Below are 13,732 nucleotides of genomic sequence, written 5' to 3'. Positions count from 1 at the left end.
ATTAATTATAGGTAAACTAACAATATTGTAGACTTGATGCTAAATACAGATTTTTCAGCTTTAGTGTGTATATCATATCCACTTAGTTATGTTAGGAAGTTTGCCATCTTTATGACCGGCCCTGGTAACTTCACCCCAACTTCTCTTCTCCCCAGAACACAGTAACTTAACAACATAAGATTTTTTCTGACATTTTTGGGAAATTTAAGGGGATTTTTTTTTTTTTTTGCTTTTCTTTCTTGTTTATGAAGAAACAGATGATTGGTGCATAGGCATACCTTGTCACGGACATAAAGGCCACTCGGGTCCTCATTGAAGAGGTTGGGCAAGAGCAGGATCGCTGATGTGGTCTCCAGTCCTAGTAAAGTAAAACAATGATCTTACTACACTTGCTAATTTTATTACAAAATACATTAGAGAAAGGGAAGGAATAAGAGCAGATACCTCTTCTGTATTGTCCTTCAGGGACTGTCAAAATAGCAGGATGATGTCCTCACCCCTGCCTCGCCTCTCGACCTCTGATAGTCCTTGAATTATCTTTTTGTCTATATCCATTCCATGGACTTGATTCATTTCTGAGATCTGAAAAGATAATTTGCACACATTTGTATGCTAATAGATGTCAGTTTGTATTGACTGCTATGTAGGTTAAATGTACACTTCAAATGCAGCTGTCCTACAACAGATCTGTACCTTCTTCTTGATCCCAATTGCATTGTGTCCATGTTCTGTCCTATAAGAATTTCAAAGGAAGAGAAAATGTGTCAAAGAATAGTCTTACAAGCATTTTTTATTTTACCTTTATTTAACTAGGCAAGTCAGTTAAGAACAAATTCTTATTTTCAATGACGGCCTAGGAACAGTGGGTTAACTGCCTTGTTCAGGGGCAGAACGACAGATTTGTAACTTGTCAGCTCGGGGATTTGAACTTGCAACCTTTTCGGTTACTAGTCCAACGCTCTAACCACTAGGCTACCCTGCCGCCCCATATATATATATATATATTAAATAAATATTGAAAGATAAATGGCATCGACATACAATTGAATGCAAAATAGAAAAACACATTGGAGGAAGCACTAGCCAATACAGTACTGCCATACAGTAACAGTACTGCCATGCAGGCCTAATATCACATTTCAAGATATCTTTGTACACAAATTGTTCAATATTTTATCAGGCTGACTTGAAAGATTATACGCAACATTTTGCTGCGTGGCAATACTGTGTTTGGATTCTGAAGGGCATTTATACAAAAGAGGTAGTCTAGACACTGTATTAATACCATTATGCATTTGAATCCCATCTACAGCTACCATCTAAGATATTAATTTTCCCTCCACAAGGGGGCGGTCATGTAACGTTTCCAAAATGGGATAGTATTGTACATGTAACGTTTCCAAAATGGGATAGTATTGTACATGTAACGTTTCCAAAATGGGATAGTATTGTACATGTAACGTTTCCAAAATGGGATAGTATTGTACATGTAACGTTTCCAAAATGGGATAGTATTGTCCATGTAACGTTTCCAAAATGGGATAGTATTGTCCATGTAACGTTTCCAAAATGGGATAGTATTGTCCATGTAAAGTTTCCAAAATGGGATAGTATTGTACATGTAACGTTTCCAAAATGGGATAGTATTGTCCATGTAACGTTTTGCCCCCTTGTGAGTTAATAGTATTGCATGCTGTAGCAGGCTATATAAAGAGGAAGACCTCCATTGACGATTCAGTTCGTTGTAACATCTCGTCTGGACAGGTCACCGTCCTTAGTTAGTTAGTTAACGTTAGCTAGTACATTATCACAAAAGTGAGAACTGCTCTAGATTGGAAACTTACGTTAATGAGTGTAAAGCCATGTTGGCTTCATGGAAACGGTATACAATATATGGGAAATAATATAGTTGAGGGAAATAATCCAAACCTAGTTGTGCCTAGTTAGGACATAACGTTAGCTAGCTAGATAACGGTACTGTACTGTAGCTCATACAACGCCGACGGTCAAACCCGGCTTTCTAATATTTACGGTAATTAACTATGGTAACGTTATGGAAGCTATTCACAGAAAACCATCATTGTCTTCGTTATTCATTATTAGTATGTTATATTATTATTATATAAATTATTTCGAGACATATTCAGAGCCAAACATCAACCCAACTTAACCTTTTTAACTGTTGTCGCATCCAAACTTGTCACCATCGTTTTCAGTTGTAATTGCGAAGTTCCCGGAAGAAGTCCAGCAACAACGGAGGTTCCTCGATGAACCCACCTTCTAACAAGTTCTTTGAAGAACCTTTTGGGGCTGTTTTTCATTGACCAAGAACCCTACGGTTCTTAGGGGATCTGAGAACAACTCCAGTTGAACCCTTCATTTTTTGAGTTGTAGTCGGCTCTATTTACTCTCAGATTCATACATGATGATTAGCATCAACGATCAAGTCAGCTGCTGCTGCTCCAATACAGTATGAGGTGAGATGGTGAACTGATGTTGAACTGGACAGTCAGCTGCTGCTGCTCCAATACAGTATGAGGTGAGACGGTGAACTGATGTTGAACTGGGCAGTCAGCTGCTGCTGCTCCAATACTGTATGAGGTGAGACGGTGAACTGATGTTGAACTGGGCAGTCAGCTGCTGCTGCTCCAATACAGTATGAGGTGAGACGGTGAACTGATCTTGAACTGGGCAGTCAGCTGCTGCTGCTCCAATACAGTATGAGGTGAGACGGTGAACTGATGTTGAACTGGGCAGTCAGCTGCTGCTGCTCCAATACAGTATGAGGTGAGAAGGTGAACTGATGTTGAACCGGGCAGTCAGCTGCTGCAGCTCCAATACAGTATGAGGTGAGACGGTGAACTGATGTTGAACCGGGCAGTCAGCTGCTGCTGCTCCAATACAGTATGAGGTGAGACGGTGAACTGACGTTGAACTGGGCAGTCAGCTGCTGCTGCTCCAATACAGTATGAGGTGAGACGGTGAACTGATGTTGAACCGGGCAGTCAGCTGCTGATACTCCAATACAGTATGAGGTGAGACGGTGAACTGACGTTGAACCGGGCAGTCAGCTGCTGCTGCTCCAATACAGTATGAGGTGAGACGGTGAACTGACGTTGAACCGGGCAGTCAGCTGCTGCTGCTCCAATACAGTATGAGGTGAGACGGTGAACTGACGTTGAACTGGGCAGTCAGTCATTCATTCTGTACTATGAGTCATTGTTACTGCACATTGTGGTGGAAATTCTAACCAATCAGGAGAGACTTTGCCATTTCTTCAAACAATCAACCTTTATTTGATAAGAATTGCAATAATGTAGCTGGTCAGCCCTACATTCTGAGGTGGAAGGCCGAGAGCTCGATGACACAAGGAGTTCAGAAGCCTTACATAGTCAAACTATCTTGTGCATATAGAAAACACGTGATCTTGGTGTGTGTCCGTGTGTGGAGAACGAGACACAGACTAACTGTGAATTGGTCGTCTCGTTCTGTAGCAACAGATAGTTATTCTAGTTTTCCAGTGAGGTGTCAAAACAACAGGAAATCACTCTAGACACAGTTCCTCTGAAGTAGATCAACGGTTCCCTGAATTGGGGCGAGCTCATTTGGCCTGTCTGTCTAGAGGGTGTGTCTGGAACTAGTCTAGAGATAAATCAGATCCAGCCTGAACTGTGTGATGTAGTAGGGAGTTGTAGTTTCTCTAGAGATAAATCAGACCCAGCCTGAACTGTGTGATGTAGTAGGGAGTTGTAGTTTCTCTAGAGATAAATCAGACCCAGACTGAACTGTGTGATGTAGTAGGGAGTTGTAGTTTCTCTAGAGATAAATCAGACCCAGCCTGAACTGTGTGATGTAGTAGGGAGTTGTAGTTTCTCTAGAGATAAATCAGACCCAGCCTGAACTGTGTGATGTAGTAGGGAGTTGTAGTTTCTCTAGAGATAAATCAGATCCAGACTGAACTGTGTGATGTAGTAGGGAGTTGTAGTTTCCAACAGGCCAATATTCTACATAGTTTAGCTCATAAAAATGAATTAACTACAATGACCATAATCCATTGTGTGCCTACTTGTCTTGTCTAGCATTTCACTACAATAACATCTGCCTGTGACCTATAACATTTGATTTATGAAGGTAATGTGTGTAAAATGTACTTTTCCCCACATCTCTTTACATTGCTTATGCATATTCGGTGGCCTGACTGCGTCAAAGGACCATCCTGGTAGATCTGAACCTAATGCAGCTTGGAGCGATCAGATGACAGAAGTCACATTTAGGTGCCAGGTGTAACTGAGGCTGTAGATGCTCCATATCCATTACTTTGAGTGTTTTATATAATGACTAAATGTGTTTATTTCTGTGTTGCAGGGGCAGTCAAGAAATGGAACAGCAAGGCCACAGAATATGACATAAGCAGAGCTGTGGGAGACCACCTCAAGCCCCTGGTAGAGCCGGGGGTGGTGTTTACCACTCCACCAGCAGAGCTGTGGGAGACCACCTCAAGCCCCTGGTAGAGCCGGGGTGGTGTTTACCACTCCACCACGCCTTCAGCAGGCTGGAAAAGTGATACTGTTTTTCATACTAAGATGGACCATCAGTCTGTTGATTGGTCAGTCATTGGATTCATTTGTTGAAATCAAATCAAGCTTTATTTCTACAGCACATTTCAGACATGCAACACAATGGCTTCTCAGGAGAAAACAATGAAAATAAACAGGAATATTTAGTACACAAACATAAGAGGATAAAAAACAATAATACCAACTTAAAGACTAATGAGCATCCTAAGGAAATGCCATTGATTAAAATATTAAAATATCCAATCCAAAAATATAAGCTTGTTTTTTAGGATGGGCTCTGAAAGTCACTATGGGGGTGTCCACTGAAAGTTGACTAGTAACAACAACTGGGACCTAAAAGACACCCACCATAAGACCCACTAAATCTGCCCAAGAAGATGCAAACAAAAGAAAAACCCACACCAAACTTAAAGACAGGAAGCAAACCAAAAAGGTGGAGCAACTAAAGGTGTTGACTCTCCACATCTATCAAGACAACTGGAGCACTGGGCCAGACACTCTTAAATAGAACCTGGACCAGCTCAGGTGAAACACCTTCCCACTAACGAGATGGACAAGCCAGCACAGGTGTAACACATACTGACTAACGAGGTGACACCAATCAGTGTGTCCTACATGTTAACGAGTTATACGTGCTATACTAGCTATACGTGCTAAAGTCCAACCTCAAAACATAAATGGAAAAACCAAAGCCTGTAACACCTTCCCCTTAAGACAAAAAATATATCCTATATTTTTGTTGGACAACAGAAAACAATTTCCATTTCACATTATCAACTACAATGCTTCATGAGCCCAAACAAAACTCATCTCCAATACGGAAAAACGCGCAGTCAAAATAAATTGTGATCCATGGCAACGCACCGTCTAAACGCAAACCACAAATCTTTTTAACTCTTGAGACAATCAGCAACCAAGTTGTCCTTACAACAGACTTGTCTGATTTCAAGAGGAAACTCCTGCAATATCCGTAGTAACTTTCCACCTCACTGCGAAGCTTCTCTCTCTTTACAGGGATCACTCGTTAGGCATGTTGTTGGATCAGGGCCCAGTCCCCAATGTCATGCTCTAGTACATTTGGGTTGGCACATCTGAGAATTAACCCTGCTATTCTAAAAGAAAGGCAACAATGTCAATATATTTATACCCGAAAATTGTCAGTTGATTGCATAAATAATTATGATTACTAAAAAGTTACATGAATTGTAAACATGAATTACCAAAACCAAATGTACACCCCTTTGATAATATGTATTGTCAATAATTAACTTAATGGTAAGGCATGGTATAATAAAAAATGTTTAAAAAAAGGCATGGTATAATAAAAAATAAAATAAAAATTTGTTGTTGATTGCAGTCTTATTTTCAACGTCTTTTCAATTACATTGTGCTAGGTGGGATAGCCTCAATGTCAAAACACAGTTTTAATGTGTCCAAATCAATAACCAATTTGCAGAAACCTAAACATAACATGTGCTATTTACACAAACATCTGCCACAATAATCATATTTATTGTATTTTTTTAAACAAGCTCCTTATAAACTGCACAAGCACCAGAAACAGTGTTGTTTTGACAAGTAGCAATAAATCACTGATATCAATTAGGGGGGAAATCAGGTTGTACGTGATGTTGGAATGCATTTATATGTAGGGGTCGCTAAACAAAGGAACGCAACACTTATTTGTCATAACTAATCGATATCATGCTAAAATCATTTATGTGACAGGAGGGAGATGAGGTTGCACGTCCTGTTAAAACTAACAGCTCAAAAACCACACGGAATCTGGGAATAATGTGTACTTACTAAATCTCAAAAATAGTACTCTTTTAATTCAGAGCCTGGATTTCCCCCCTGAGGCTAATATCCATATCATGTTGAAATCAATAGAACAGGGGACAAACGTTTAGGGTTCTACATTGTGACATCATTAAAATACTCCTACTACAATGTTACATCATTCTACATTGTGACATCATTTAATTGATATCATGAAACAACTCCTTCATGTATTTTCTGATGATTAGTCAGAGATCTTTTATCAGATTATCTCTGGTCACAGCTATACATTGGCTCTCCTGTGTGTGTTCTCTGGTGCACTGTCAGAGAGCTAGATGCAGCAAAACTCTTCCCACATTGATAACAGCTATAAGGTTTATCTCCTGTGTGTATTCTCTGGTGCACTGTCAGATAGCCAGAAGTAGCAAAACTCTTCCCACATTGATCACAGCTATAAGGTTTCTCTCCTGTGTGTGTTCTCTGGTGCACTGTCAGTTGGCCAGATTGACAAAAACTCTTCCCACATTGATCACAGCTATAAGGTTTCTCTCCTGTGTGTGTTCTCTGGTGTAAAGTCAGAGAGACAGATGTAGTAAAACTCTTCCCACATTGATCACAGCTATAAGGTTTCTCTCCTGTGTGTGTTCTCTGGTGTAAAGTCAGAGAGCCAGATGTAGTAAAACTCTTCCCACATTAATCACAGGTATAAGGTTTCTCTCCTGTGTGTGTTCTCTGGTGTTTAGTCAGACTGCTAGATTTAGTAAACCTCTTCCCACATTGATCACAGCTATATGGTTTCTCTCCAGTGTGTGTTCTCTGGTGCACTGTCAGATCACTAGATGCAGCAAAACTCATCCCACATTGATAACAGCTATAAGGTTTATCTCCTGTGTGTGTTCTCTGGTGCACTGTCCGATAGCCAGAAGTAGAAAAACTCTTCCCACATTGATCACAGCTATAAGGTTTCTCTCCTGTGTGGATTCTCTGATGAATTTTAATGCCTGATGAGGAGGTGAATCTCTTCCCACAGTCAGAGCAGCAATGAGATTTCTTCCCTGTGGATTTCCGCTGGTGTTTCTTGACGTGTTCTGATCTGGAGAGACTCTTCTCTGCCTCGTCAGCATCATGAGGTTGTTGAGGCTCCCCAGAGGATCCACGATAGTCCCGTATCTCTCCTGTGCGAACAACAAAGTCAGATGATTAAAGGTCCACAACAGTGGAAATCCACTGTAAAAGGTGATGCCAACAGCGTAGCCATGATGTTGTACAACAATTGATGTCTGTAATGAATGTTAACATTATTTGACAATTGTCTTAAAATGAGCAAGAATAGTCATATTTTAGTATTAACATTGATGATTGTAGGCTAGAAATAAGTTATTCATGTTGTTGAAACTCTAAGCAGTGTGCCAGACGACTTTTGGTCTCCAATATAAGCCCCTTTCTGTGTTTCCTAAAATTGCAGCACGAGGGCGATGCACATGCAATTTGGTTGTAGAAACTCCTCCCTGCTAATAAGGAAACCGATAGTTATGGATGTACTATATCTGATTAGAGCAAAAATGGTGAGCAAAGATTTTAGTTTTTCACAATGTATTCTGAATGTGAATGGGGGAAAACTCAGGGGAGTAACCTCCATTTCCAGGTTGCTTATGAGTGCATTTCACACTACTTTGGATTATAATTGTAAGGCTCGTTTGAATGTCCTGTGTAATATAATGTTTGCTACAGTATTAAGAAATATGTTTAATTATTGAAGAATCGCGTTAATGACAGTATCTATTTGGGTGTTGTCAATAAAGTTATGATTTTTTAAATGTATTTTTTATAAAAATTTTCCCCCACCTTTATTTAACCAGGTGTCCAGTTGAGAACAAGTTCTCATTCACAACTGCGACCTGACCAAGATAAAGCAAAGCAGTGCGACAAAAAAACAACACAGAGTTACACTTGGGATAAACAAAAGTACAGTCAATAACACAATAGAAACATCTATATACAGTGTGATGGAGTAAGGAGGTAAGGCAATAAACAGGCCATGCTATGGGTGGGTGTTGCTATGGTGACCAGTGAGCTGAGTTAAGGCGAAGCTTTACCTAGCAAAGACTTATAGATGACCTGGAGCCAGTGGGTTTAGCGATGAATATGTAGCGAGGACCAGCCAACGAGAGCATACAGGTCGCAGCGGTGGGTGGTATATGGGGCTTTGGTGACAAAACGGATGGCACTGTGATAGACTGCATCCAGTTTGCTGAGTAGAGTGTTGGAGGCTATTTTGTAAATTACATCACTGAAGTAAAGGATCGGCAGGATAGTCAGTTTTACGAGGGTATGTTTGGCAGCGTGAGTGTAGGAGGCTTTGTTGCGAAATAGGAAGCAGATTCTAGATTTAATTTGGGATTGGAGATGTTTAACGTGAGTCTGGAAGGAGAGTGTACAGTCTAACCAGACACCTAGGTAATTATAGTTGTCCACATATTCTAAGTCAGAACAGTCCAGAGTAGTGATGCTAGTCGGGGGGATGCTGGCAGCGATCGGTTGAAGAGCATGCATTTAGTTTTACTAGCGTTTAAGAGCAGTTGGAGGCCACGGAAGGAGAGTTGTATGACATTGAAGCTCATTTGGAGGTTTGTTAACACAGTGTCCAAAGAAGGGCCAGATGTATACAGAATGGTGTCGTCTGCGTCGAGGTGGATCAGAGAATCACCCGCAGCAAGAGCGACATCGTTGATATATACAGAGAAAAGAGTCAGCCTGAGAATTGAACCCTGTGGCACCCCCATAGAGACTACCAGAGGTCCGGACAACAGGTCCTCCGATTTGACACACTGAACTCTGTCTGAGAAGTAGTTGGTGAAGCTGGGGAGGCAGTCATTTGAGAAACCAAGGCTGTTGAGTCTGCCGATAAGAATGTGGTGATTGACAGAGTCGAAAGCCTTGCCTTAACCTTTATCACTAGACACCTCATAGTGAGCTACAGGTAGGAATCAGCAATGAATCCCAATAATGAGACACCTCTGGGGAGGGGTGTCAGCAACATTAAAAAAAATATATATACAGTGGGGAGAACAAGTATTTGATACACTGCCGATATTGCAGGTTTTCCTACTTACAAAGCATGTAGAGGTCTGTAATTTTTTATCATAGGTACACTTCAACTGTGAGTGACGGAATCTAAAACAAAAATCCAGAAAATCACGTTGTATGATTAAGTAATTAATTTGAATTTTATTGCATGACATAAGTATTTGATCACCTACCAACCAGTAAGAATTCCGGCTCTCACAGACCTGTTAGTTTTTCTTTAAGAAGCCCTCCTCTTCTCCACCCATTACCTGTATTAACTGCACCTGTTTGAACTCGTTACCTGTACAAAAAGACACCTGTCCACACACTCAATCAAACAGACTCCAACCTCTCCACAATGGCCAGGACCAGAGAGCTGTGTAAGGACATCAGTGATAAAATTGTAGACCTGCACAAGGCTGGGATGGGCTACAGGACAATAGGCAAGCAGCTTGGTGAGAAGGCAACAACTGTTGGCGCAATTATTAGAAAATGGAAGAAGTTCAAGATGACGGTCAATCACCCTCTGTCTGGGGCTCCATGCAAGATCTCACCTCGTGGGGCATCAATGATCATGAGGAAGGTGAGGGATCAGCCCAGAACTACACAGCAGGACCAGGTCAATGACCTGAAGAGATCTGGGACCATAGTCACAAAGAAAACCATGGATTAAAATCCTGCAACGCACGCAAGGTCCCCCTGCTCAAGCCAGCGCATGTCCAGGCCCGTCTGAAGTTTGCCAATGACCATCTAGATGATCCAGAGGAGGAATAGGAGAAGGTCATGTGGTCTGATGAGACAAAAATAGAGCTTTTTGGTCTAAACTCCACTCGCCATGTTTGGAGGAAGAAGAAGGATGAGTACAACCCCAAGAACACCATCCCAACCGTGAAGCATGGAGGTGGAAACAAAATTCTTTGGGGGTGCTTTTCTGCAAAGGGGACAGGACGACTGCACCGTATTGAGGGGAGGATGGATGGGGCCATGTATAGCGAGATCTTGGCCAACAACCTCCTTCCCTCAGTAAGAGCATTGAAGATGGGTCGTGGCTGGGTCTTCCAGCATGACAACGACCTGAAACACACAGCCAGGGCAACTAAGGAGTGGCTCCGTAAGAAGCATCTCAAGGTCCTGGAGTGGCCTAGCCAGTCTCCAGACCTGAACCCAATATAAAATCTTTGGAGGGAGCTGAAAGTCCGTATTGCCCAGCGACAGCCCCGAAACCTGAAGGATCTGGAGAAGGTCTGTATGGAGGAGGAGTGGGCCAAAATCCCTGCTACAGTGTGTGCAAACCTGGACAAGAACTACAGGAAACGTATGATCTCTGTAATTGCAAACAAAGGTTTCTGTACCAAATATTAAGTTCTGCTTTTCTGATTTATCAAATACTTATGTCATGCAATAAAATGCTAATTAATTATTTAAAATCATACAATGTGATTTTCTGGATTTTTGTAAGTAGGAAAACCTGCAAAATCGTCAGTGTATCAAATACTTCTTCTCCCCACTGTATAGTGTTTTATGATAAACCGTTTTTTACAAATCCGTCAAGACACCAACTTAGACTTTACAGTGAAATGCTTTACTTACAAGCCCTTAACCAACAGTGCAGTTCAAGAAGAAGAAAACGTTTACCAAGTAGACTAAAATAAAAAGTAATAATAAAAAGTAACACAATGAGAATAACAATAACGAGGCAATATACAGGGGGCACCGGTACTGAGTCAGTGTGGAGGCTATATACAGGGGGCACCGGTACTGAGTCAGTGTGGAGGTTACATACAGGGGGCACCGGTACTGAGTCAGTGTGGAGGTTATATACAGGGGGCACCGGTACTGAGTCAGTGTGGAGGCTATATACAGGGGGCACCGGTACTGAGTCAGTGTGGAGGCTATATACAGGGGGCATCGGTACCGAGTCAGTGTGGAGGCTATATACAGGGGGCACCGGTACTGAGTCAGTGTGGAGGCTATATACAGGGGGCACCAGTACCAAGTCAGTGTGGAGCCTATATACAGGGGGCACCGGTACCGAGTCAGTGTGGAGGCTATATACAGGGGGCACCGGGACTGAGTCAGTGTGGAGGCTATATACAGGGGGCACCGGTACAGAGTCAGTGTGCGGGGGTACAGGCTAGTTGAGGTAATCTGTACATGGTGGGGGCGTAGTGACTATGCATAGGTAACAAACAACCAGCGAGTAGCAGCAGTGCACAAAATGGAGGGGGTGTGGGGGGTCAATGTAAATTGTCTGGTGGCGATTTCATGAATTGTTCAGCAGTCTTATGGCTTGGGGGTAGAAGCTGTTGAGGAGGCTTTTGTTCCTAGACTTGGCCCTGCGGTACCACTTGCCGTGCAGTAGCAGAGAAAACAGTTTATAACTTGAGTGACTGGAGTCTCTGACAATTTTGTGGGCTTTCCTCTGACACCGCCTATTATATAGGTCCTGGATGGCAGGAAGCTTGGCCACAGTGATGTACTGGGCTGTTCGCACTACCCTCTGTAGCGCCGAGCAGTTGCCATACCAGGTGGTGATGCAACCGGTCAGGATGCTCTCGATGGTGCAGCTGTAGAACCTTTTGAGGATCTGGGGACCCATGCCAAATCTTTTCAGTCTCCTGAGGGGGAAAAGGTTTTGTTGTGCCCTCTTCATGACTGTCTTGGTATATACCCACGTGGGTGATTGAAAGATGAACTGAGGTCCACACTCCAGTCCAGTTGATGGTGGTAATGCACCTTAAAGTTGGTTTCCAACCACCATATAGTCCAAAGAAAAAGAAGCCTGAAAGAAGGAGAAATGACGAGAAACGAATTTGGTTTACCTTTTGGGGCATCGCGAATGGTTACCTATTTTGATGTGATATGAAAGTATAATGTGAAATTATTTTGATGTGATATTTAAGTATAATGTGAAACTATTTTGATGTGATATTTAAGTATTGTGTGAACTTATGTTGATGTGATTTGAAAGTACAGCGATTTATGTTTCTAGAAACGTATCGCAATTGAGAATCAATTCACATTTAGATGGAATATTTGACCTGCCAGAGCCAGTCTACCTCTGAAAATAACATACAGTCCTTGGACCCTGAGGAGTAACAGGGGCAGCAATCAGCAGTAGAAACATTAACAAAGCGTACTCCCTGCCCGTTTCGGTAAAAAGCTGAGGGATGGGGCTGGAGAAATGCAACCATCCATGATATCAACATTATAGTTTTAACCATGTTTAGAGGATATACAGTGTTTGTTTATCTTTACTGACAAACATTGGAGAAAATATAAGCTTATATTTTGGGTTCTGATGGGGTACGACAGTTGAACTAAGCTCATGAGGCATTTATAAGTGATTTCTTCAAGAAACAATGGGTACATATCATTAATGTGTACGTCCCAAAATGGATGTAACAACTGCTGATTGCCCCTTTAAGACTACATATTGGGCTAATCTAATAGGAGATATTGAGGACTACAGTATTTCAGGCATTGTCATTGGAGGCATTTGATCAATTGTTAATGTCTTGTTGATGGTCCACTCTTGATGTTCTACACGTTACAGTGTAGCTTCAGCCATTCCTACAGAACAACATTACAGTGTAGAACCCCTTTACTGCATATTGGTTCAACAACTGCAGAGACGGTACTTACTGGGGTTAAACAGATCTCCAACCTCCTCTTCTTCCTCCAATGTGACAGTAATCTCCCCCTCCTCCTCTTTCATACCAAAAACAGCCTCCTCTTCCTCCTCTTTCACAACAATGTTCAGCCCCAGACCCTCTTTCTCCGTCCAGCAGACTTCCTCTTCTTTAGCAGGAGGGGAGAAGCTTACTGACCTCATGTTCGGGGATGTTAGCTAACTAGCTATCATTAGCGACTAGGCTAGTGCTAATTTAACCAGTCAGCTACTATAGCTGACTAATACAAAATAACGTAATATTAAATGAAATAGGTTAACAAGTAGATACGACCTAAGTGTGTCGAAAACACAGTAGGTAATATACACCGAAAGCGTATAAATAGCTTGAATCTTTCGGCTATGTTGGCTAGCAAGCTACCGAGGTGGTTGACGAGCTGTTTATGAAGAACCGTCCACTAGATTATACGTCACGCCGGCAGCGTCGCCTGAAAGACGCACATCGCCGTCTGCTGACTGGAGGGGAAACGCAGTTGAGGATCATATTTTATTTTCAGACAAAGATTATTGTAAATGGATGTAATTAAATAATACCATTATATTGAGACATACAAAGACAGGAATGTGTTGATTGATTAGTGCGAATAAAAAATGGTTACTACAGCACATTTAAGGCAGT

General features: G+C 41.8%; 1 pseudogene; it reads right to left on the bottom strand.

The window, feature by feature from the left end:
• Positions 1 to 4,662: 4,662 nt before the first annotated feature.
• LOC129844879 (gastrula zinc finger protein XlCGF17.1-like) lies at positions 4,663 to 13,700 on the bottom strand (annotated as a pseudogene).
• Positions 13,701 to 13,732: the final 32 nt, after the last annotated feature.

This window comes from Salvelinus fontinalis, unplaced genomic scaffold (genome assembly GCF_029448725.1).
Source record: "Salvelinus fontinalis isolate EN_2023a unplaced genomic scaffold, ASM2944872v1 scaffold_0245, whole genome shotgun sequence".
NCBI lineage: Eukaryota > Metazoa > Chordata > Actinopteri > Salmoniformes > Salmonidae > Salvelinus > Salvelinus fontinalis.
Note: the sequence above shows the minus strand (reverse complement) of the source record. Positions and strands in the feature narration are given on the sequence as shown.